This window comes from Chlamydotis macqueenii, chromosome 3 (assembly GCF_036417535.1).
Source record: "Chlamydotis macqueenii isolate bChlMac1 chromosome 3, bChlMac1.mat, whole genome shotgun sequence".
Lineage (NCBI taxonomy): Eukaryota > Metazoa > Chordata > Aves > Otidiformes > Otididae > Chlamydotis > Chlamydotis macqueenii.
This window is the reverse complement of record NC_141558.1, coordinates 14715739-14725157: the sequence shown is the minus strand read 5'-3', so window position 1 is coordinate 14725157 and position 9419 is coordinate 14715739.

The window sequence follows — 9419 nt, the reverse complement described above, 5'->3', positions numbered from 1 at the left end:
CAAAAGCTTCCTTGGTGTTGCTGCGGAGGCATCCTTTGGCAGCTGAAGTCAGCTTTATAAAATGCTGAAGGGATGCCTTGTTTTTGGAGCTTCCATGTCCCTAAAGAGAAACCTGAGAGGGAGATCTGTGATTCAAACAGCTGATTTCTGGCTATTTTTTAATTCCTGTTTTATGGGCACTATTAGTGGAGTATGGGTGTAGCAAGCACTGCTTGCTGCAGAAATGCCCCAGCAGCTTTCGTAGCACTGCTCAACCCTCAATTTGGGTAGCAGCTGCAGTGGGATGCAGGATTTTGCTGAGTAGAGGCTGACAGACTGGCTTAGCTGCCTCTCAATCCTGGGGAAAGGGATTGATCTTCTCACAACTGCTGTGCTGGGTGAAAAGCTATGTCTGCAAACAAAACCATTTCACAGAATGTGGCAGACTTTGGGAGCAGAGGTCCTCCAGCCCCTCTGGCTCCTCTGCCTCCCCCCAATTAAAAAAAAAAAAAGGAAAAAAGATATTTATAAAAATTGTTATTTACTACAACATTTATTTTGTCATTGCAGCACTGTGTGTGATTTCAAGCTACAGGCTTTTTTTTCTTCAGGACTGCACAAACAAGTGACAATTATTCCTTTGGCACCATGATGTCATATAACCTGATCTCTCAGCCTTACTGAGGTGTGTGTGTGTTACGGGGATAAACAAGTCAATTAAAAATGCATTCTCTTAGACATGAAATAGCCTTGGTAAACCTGTGTTTCTGAAAAGAAAAAATTTTAAAAAGAGCCCAACCCAAGCCCCCGAAACCCCAAACTGCACTTTCCTGGCAGTCAGAGAGGAAGGCTATGAAATGTGATGCCAAGGAAAAATTATTGGGAAGGGGAAAAAATAATACTTCTCATCCTGAAATAATTATGTTGAAATTTGGAAATGCATGAGTGAGCTCTGTGACTAATAGCATAATGAATACCAAAAGAATTAGTAATGATCAGTTCTTTATTCTAAAATTTTGTTTAAGGTTTCTATGAAAAACTTGCTAATTCAATAAATGACAGTATAGCTAACAACTTAACTAGCTTGTAACTTTCCTACTCTTTCAGTAGAAGCAAATGTTGAAAATTGGTAACACAATGAGACAAATTGAAATCAAAGTGTATGTAAAGTGGGATATAAATGACCTGTAATATGGTGTAATTCCACTGGAACATGAAAAATGACTGAGGAAAATTCATTTCAAAAAAAAGAAAACAAGTTTGAAACTCTAGGCTACATTTGGCTTAGAAAGTTTTAAGTATATTGGTGAGTGTACGTACATGTGAGGAAAATGTATTTACAGTGATCGTAGCGTAAATCCTGAGGAATTCATTTGACATTATTTGCACTGATGTAAATGAGTGGAATCCATTTCTTAAGGGCCTAAATGAGCCTGACTTGTGAGCTGAGAAGTGTCATTTATTCTACCTATTATTCAATTTAAATTCATTTAGACTCCTCACCAAAAATGGCTCAGTACAGGAGCGGATCGCGTGGCTCTCCTGCCTCCTTCACACAACATCCATAGCCTGCAGGGGGAAAATAAAATAATCTTGGTGTAGCAGATTGTGGAAAGGAATAGGTTAGCTGCTGCATTTCTTTCTGCTCAAGAGATTAACGCATAGTTGCAAAGCTGGTGCTGACATCATTCCAAGCACACAAAAAGCTGACGTCAGTTATACGGTATGTTGCAAGGTGTTTATCTTCATCTGATTAGGTTGGCAAAATGCATACTGCAAAGGCAGCACACAAGGAAGGAAACTGCGTGTTTGTCCCTGCTTCCCACTCGCCCTCTGATACTGGAGTCGGTCCTGGAAAGACTGAAACCGTTTGTGCTCGGTAAGGCCCCTGTAGAAATCTGTGGAGCTATCGTGGGGCTTGTTTTTTTCCCATGTTAATCTCAAACATCGGTGTTAAGCAGATGGCTTGTTTGAGGTGGGCGTTGGGCAGCCCACCCTCACAGGCAAGTCCAGATCTGAACATTTGTCCTCCACAAAGCCAATCAAAGTGACCAAGTGAAGAGGGATGTTGTGACACAGCAGCACGAACAGTAATCTTCTGTGTGCCCATCTAAGCACGTCAGCAAAGGAAGGCAGGGGAGCTGCTGGCCCTGCCTGCTGCCGCCGAGGCCCGAGTTACACTGCCTCCACTTCCCCCATCTGCAGGAGCGTGCTGGAGATGTGGAGGTCAGCAACAGAAAACACATCCCTTCTTCCCTTCAGTGGTAATGGAATGTACCCTTAAAACCAGACAGTTCCAGGTATAGCTACATACCTGCGCGAAGAGGACAGCTAGGAATAGCCTGCTCTATGGGTCAAGCCAAGTTCTTCAAGGTGTGGGGCAGAGGTGGACATGATTTCTGCTCATACTGAGACCTGACTCAATGACTCACACGTGTTGTGCTATACAAAGATGTTGTTAAGTATACACTTATGTTCCATCCTTACCCTTTTAGGACAGTTTTGGTGTTTCCTCTGAGTACCTGGCTTGGACAGTTGTGTGTGCTTCTGCAAGAGGAGTCTTGTATCTCCATCAGGACCACTGGTCCCAACTAGTGACCACTCGTCTGATACAATTCACTCTTTATTTCAGTTTTCTTTTTTTTTTCCTTCCAGGTTAGTTAGTTCCTTGTTTCTCTCATAACAGCATGGTTAAAATCTGATCTAATTCAGCCACTGGAAATGAAAATGAAATTTAGGTACGCATTTCACTCAGAATTAGAATATCATGGGTTGAAAAAGAAGTTCCATTCCATGCAGTTGTGGTTTAATGGTAAAAACTTGATACCAGCCTGCCAGAAGAGGGGAGTTCATGCTTACTGGTCACTGATGGGCATTTTATTACTTCATAGTTTGTTGTTGTCTACTCCCTCCTATGTGTAATCACCATAACTGCAGATTATTTGTATTTTCTAAGTGTTTGTAATTTCTAATTAAGAGTGTTACTTTTCTCATTAACAAGAAATGTGCCTGGTCCATGTGAACAGCCGTTAGAGCAGCTGTAAGATGGAGTGTATCTGTGTGTAAAAACTGCAGCTCTTCTGGGTACTGAGTTTCTGAGAGGGGTCCAGCTGCATTAGGGTAAAAAGATTGTACTACATACAAACTTTTATCAGAATAAACCTTGCTTCAAAAATTACATAACATGCTTGCTCTCCTTGGTAGCTCAAATCAAGGCCAATCAAATCAACATGCTCAAGATGAGTGAGTGCATGCATATTTTACCAGTTGTTACTTTTTACAAACTCAGTAATTCCGTCAAAGGAAAATATCCTGGAAGAGCAATAGCATGATTGCAACAGAGACTTTATGGCAGAGAAATAAAAAACATCTTTTTTTTTTCTTTTCAACATGATGAGAAACGTCGACAAATCCCTTTTCTACTGTGTAGACTGTTGAGTCTTTGCTCTGTCTGAGGAGCTGCTAACATGAATAACCAGTGATCTCATGTAACCTCAGGACAGCAGCGAGATTTGTCAGAAAGTTAGCAATGTGCTGTCTTTAATTTAAAAAAGGAACATCAGGCAGCATGAAATGCATGATTCAGAGAAATCCACTGACATTTTGCTATTGACTGCAGCTGATAAAACTAGAGTAGTCAGAATCCTCTGATTTTATCCCTACTGATTGATCAGGCCATGAGTATAACCCACGTTTCATTGCAGGATGAAATTTTTCCAGGATAAATTTAGCTGTGTGTAGGAAGCCAGGACAAGGTCAAGGTTGCATTTATATCCTCAGAGCACAAGAGGTAGAGAGTGATTGTGCCCTTCCTCTCTTCTTTTACTTTCCAGGTAGTCTGTCAGCACAGGTAAAGGTAAGGAAGATAATGCCCTTTGCCCCTCATGTAGAAGAAACATTGCTGACCTCTGCCAGAATAACTCTGCATGCTGACCTGCCAAGGGCTAACTGGTATTTTGAGTTCTACTTATTTACTATCTGAGCAAGGGGAGGTCTGTGCCTTATTTTTTTTCCATCAAGTAAGGTGGGATTGTAGTACTGATTTTGCAAAATGCTTTGAAATCTATTGATAACATACCCCCATGTTTTAACAAGTATGTCATTCTGCCCCTTCTCCTACAGTTCTCCTCCTACATCATCACCATTTTCTGTAGTTAGTAATACTTAGAGAAATCAAGGTTTTAGGGTTTGGATAGTCTTGCCTATAAATAAGTCACAGAGATAACAGATGCAGCAGATACAGCGTATTTTATGCAAGCAATTGCTGACTTTTGGTAATCTGTTTTCCTAAATTGCAGAACAAAGACTGAAATCCCTTGGTCATTGTGTTTGAACAGTTTTATGTTCTGACTTTTTCTGCTCTGCCAATACACTTTGCTCTTGTTTAGGACAGCTGCAATTGCGTGTGATGCTTGCTACCTTGGGGTTTGTGCTGCTAGGTCACTCAGAGTGCATTCGGAGGCCACCATGGTGAACACACAGTAAAATTAAGGGAGAAATGCATGGTTTATACCCAAAGGCTATCTATCTCAGAAGCACCAGACTTTTCTAAAGGGTAGAAGACTTCTCATCTTCTTTCTAATGACAGGTGGGATTAAAAGACTCTGAATATTGCTGCTGCCATCGGTAAGTAATGTTTCTAATACTGTAGCTGTTGGTTGCCAATTGTTCAGTGAATTGGAAAAAAGTGTCTAAACCACATCTTTAAATATTTATTTGCAACTTCTGGACACCATCAATTTGCCATGAGTTCCAGTTAGCTGAATCAATAACATATATAATCTCTAGAGACCTAGGAAAGTCCTTCTTTCAGGAGGTTAGTAGATAGGCTGTAGGCATCTTTGTCTGGGGTGCAATCATGGTGCTTTTGCTGCAGAACTAGACTGAAGACTAGTGATATTTAGGGCAATTTCAAAGCTTGTTCCAAGATTGTTTTCACAACAAAAGGTTACCCTGTCGGAGCACAGCGGGGGAGGCTGACTGCACTTCTGGAGTCAGTATAGACAAGCCCAAGCTTTGTTCTGCCTCTCATCTCTTAAATCAAGTTCGTTGCAGAAAGACAGAGAAACCCACTGCCAGCTTTGCACGTAGAGGGAGGACAAGGACAAGATTCAGACCATCTAATGCTATTGAAGCTGGGAGTTAAGGCTTACACAAGTGGAATTTAGGGGTGGGATTTATGTGGCTAAATGTTGACAACTATATTTCTCTCTACTGACTATAAAAGGAGCTCAGTGTGACTACCTCAGGCATAGATGTCTAAAGTTAGATGGGATTAATTCTCCCTGCTTCCCAGAGCTCCAATTCATTTGCATACACAGAAATGTCTTGTTCCTTTTGAGATATACCAGGTATCCAAGACATCTACACAAGGCTTGCAAGTGCGACACAGGAGCTAGTAAAGAAGGACCTCTTGTGAAGAGACACTAGAGATGTGGTGGGCTGCCCTCGAGCATCTCAGACAGCAGTAAGTGTGCACTTCTATACAGGCATCTGTATAAGGTGGTCCAGAAGATCTTAAATTTTGAAAACCTAATGTTCAGAGCACTATTCTCTTATTAGCTTGAGAGTTTCCTGGGTGTCAGCCCTCGGGTACTTTTAAAAATGTAAATACATGTGTAATTTATATGGGAAAATGCTCTCCTTACCTCTTCAAAAACGGCCACTTGTGAAACAAGCCTGCAAACGTTGTTGACCCAGAAGGGTTTCAGGCCAAAGGAGGCCCGACCCTTATGTAATATGTGAGTAAGCACTCAGCCATGGGCACACGTGGGCTGCTGTAAGCCTTTTACATCCAGCAGTTGTTGGACAAAACCCAGAGACAGCATAAATCATCATAATAAAAAAAAAAGTAATGATGAATGTTGATATATCAAGATATACTGGGAGTCTGAATAAAAGATGAAGAGCAAATGCATTTAGTTACTTTTTATAGCATATCACTATTTTATTTTCCTCTTGTTACACCTTCCTGTAGGACATGCACCTAGTGAAATAAAAAACTACAACCTGCTAAGTAGAAAAATTTAATACTTTAGAAAAGCATTTCCCATTTCTTTCCTCTACTGTCCACCAGAGAATGTGCTCCCTGGCGCCAGAAGCAGCTGGTGTAGCTCAAACAGCTCATTAAAGGTGCCTTGTGATCCTCTCTGTTGTGTACATGGCACTTCAACCTGTTTGCTCTTAGACTTTCTCTCCCCTACAACTTCCCACAAAAACAAGTCGCTTTTTATTTGGGAGAGAGATGTGCATGTTGTCAGAGAGGAAGATTCAAATCAGGCACAGCACAGTAAACACACTGCTTGCAGATCTCTCCGGTTTTAGGCAGTATGAAAATGAGTTCCTAGCATTTGCTAATACTTCTCCAGACAAGTGTGTTCATTAAACAATGTTAATGTTTTTCTTCTCTTAAAAGCCAAGCTATGGTATGAGGCAGCCTTGTGTTTAGCAGTTGCTCACTGAGTAAAAATCCTATGGCAACCAATAAATGGAAGCCAAAAAATGTTGCAATATTATTTTAGAGGACTCATCTGCTTATTTTTACAGTTAGCCTTGCATAACCTTCTGCATTTTTGGACTGTGCCTTATGTAGAATATTTCTTAAATTTTCCATTTATTTCAATTGTACACTGCACATTAGGAAAACTCACTTAAAAATGAGTCACAAATACTTTCCCTTTATGATGTTATTCTGCCCTTCTATAACCTATTTATGTATTGCCCTTACATAATATTTATTTTGTGTTATAGTTTTGCTGAGGATCTAACACTAATTTTTCAGTCTGCAAAGCAAAGATTAAAATAGTATCATGATGGTAGCTTAAAATGTGTCCGCTTCCTGGGATTTAAACACACGGACACGAAAAATGACGAGTGTAGCTCCCAGCTGATGACCAGAGCTGGGTTTGCAGCTTAAGCCATCCCATATTTATTACAAGAGTGTGGGGGGTTTGCGATGGGTCTTTGTTTTTTTTTTCCTTCTGTGTTGTTGTGGAAATTCATGTTTATAAACACTGAAATAAAGTCTAATAGTAGATTTTAAATTATATATAATAAATCCATTTAGTGTCAGTGCAGCTCAGGTGTCCAGTGCATGCCCATCTCTGTATTACCCTGCCACAGCTAGCAGTTGTCAGTTTGGCCTTGACACAGATATGATGTCCAAGCAATGATATATTTCACTCTCTCCTTCCACAAAAATAGCAACAAAATCCTGGCAATCTGTTCATCTTCAGTCACCAGTATTACAGGGCATGAATTGCTTCATGACAGCTCTCTATAGATTGGCTAGTTCATGCCTGGTGTTGCAACCCCATCACCCATGACGAATTACACATGTAATTGTTGCAAAATTGTATCCTGAATAAATAAAGGCTTGGAACTTTTTCCTCTGTCTTTCTTCAGCTAACAGGATCTTACGTAAAAGTGGAGATGGATGAGTGTGCGTGCCTGCACGTGTGCGTAAGGATGTGCGTGCACACACATAAATGAACAATCCCAAATTAGAGAGGGGGTGGGGATGGTGCCATTCTGCTTCTCATACATCTCTGCATCAAGCTGGATAAGAAGCTGAAATAGGAAATAGTGACGTATTCCCCAGTTGCATCAAAGCATCACAGCTTATTTCTTCGGGAGCTGAGGAAAGGTTTGGCACTTCTGTAGGATGGAGGTTTGCAAGCTGCTGTGGCTGCTGTTTGAGAGGGAGGCTGATGGGAGGTGGCAGGACCCTTTCCTTCACCTTTTCAGAAAATCCTGCCCAAGCAAATATGCCAGTGTCATAATTGAAAATTTGTGTAACCTTGTGTATATATATAAAAATAACAAGGGAATCAACCAATTCAGTCCTTGGACCTTAAATACCTTGGGTGGGTTTCATCCCCCTGAGCTTTAGGTTTCTGTAGGAAGGATCTCTCAGTTCCTGCACATGTTCAGGGAGACCCAATCAGAACAGCCTGTGGAGCCTTAAAAGCAATTAATCTCATCCGAAAGTAGACAATGATATTTGGTCAGATGAGTGGCACCCTACGCCCACTGCCTGGGAGCTCTGTTATTTTTTTTTTTTAAACAGGGGCCAAAACATGTAGCTCATATAGATGGCAACCTTATAGACACCAGAAATCGGGAGAGCTGTATCCTAAATCTAGTCTGACAGAAAGTTTAAGAAAATCAGTGTAATAATTCCATTCTCATTGGTTCAATTCCATGAGCCTTGAAGAAGAACATTAAGCACAGGAAATAAAAGAAGTATGTGTACAAGCAGGTATTTTTATACATAAAAGTATGCATTTATAGATAACAAGGTAGAATACAACTATCCATATGCTAATCCTATTAAAACATACACTTAGATTGCAAGTTCTTTGGGACAAGGACAGCTTTTTGCTCTATGTTTGTGTATAGCAGCACAGTAAAGTCTGGATATGCCTAGGACTGGAGGTCCTTCTGACAATTGAAGTAAAACTAATATATTAGAATTGTTGAATAGTTTTAGGATCAAGTACAATATGTCCTGTCTTATGAGATCAGCAGCCTCAGACTTGTCTTCAGACAAGGCATCTGCTCTGTTCTAATTGAATTCTTTGGGGATTTTTTGTACAAAGGGAACAAATTTTATGTATGAACTTTAGCTGCAACTGACCTAATATTGCAAAACCCATTTCTCACAGAACCTAAGCAGGTTTTAACCCAGCTTTTGAAAGGAAAGCAAAATATAATAATCTACTTCAGCAACTGTACTCAGAAGATAATCTATTAAGGGTAAATGAAAACAATGGAATAATTTTCTTTCTACGGTCTTGCTCTGAAAAAAGGTCACATAAAAATCTCATAAGCTGAGGTACTGTTTGTCATTTTAGATGCTTCCAGTATGCCTTGGAATATCAGTCCAAGAGAAACCATCTTGTATATTTTCTGAAGGTTTTTTTTTAAAAAGCAATAGTATTTTTAGTTATATCCAACACTGTATTACATTACATATTATATTACTATGCTTAAGAGCACGATCACCTTCTTCAGATTTATGAGAAAAAAGAAATAGCATAAGATTTTTGAAAAGTTTAAATTGACTGGTTTGATAAACATGGCTTACTGGTTTATAAAACCAAATAAGATATGATAGTGTCAACAACAATCCTTCCTGATCTACACTGATGTTTTCTGGAGTTCTTTTGGGTTTATGGCTATTGTTCATTTTGTGAATTTGTTTATTTATGTTCAGTCCTGACTAGCAGTGGAAATGCTGCCAGGAACAAGGCTTTTGTCATGATAGTCATACTCACAAAGCTCTGGCTGCAAGGTGCCAGTGCCTAATGAGCTGCCCACATTAATTCACGTCCAATGTTTGGACCCAGTTTCAAATACTCCAGAACAAAAATTGTCCATGAGTGTCCTGCAGGCAGCCTGCAAAACCCCTCCCTGGGATCTCAAAGCGTCTTCTCACC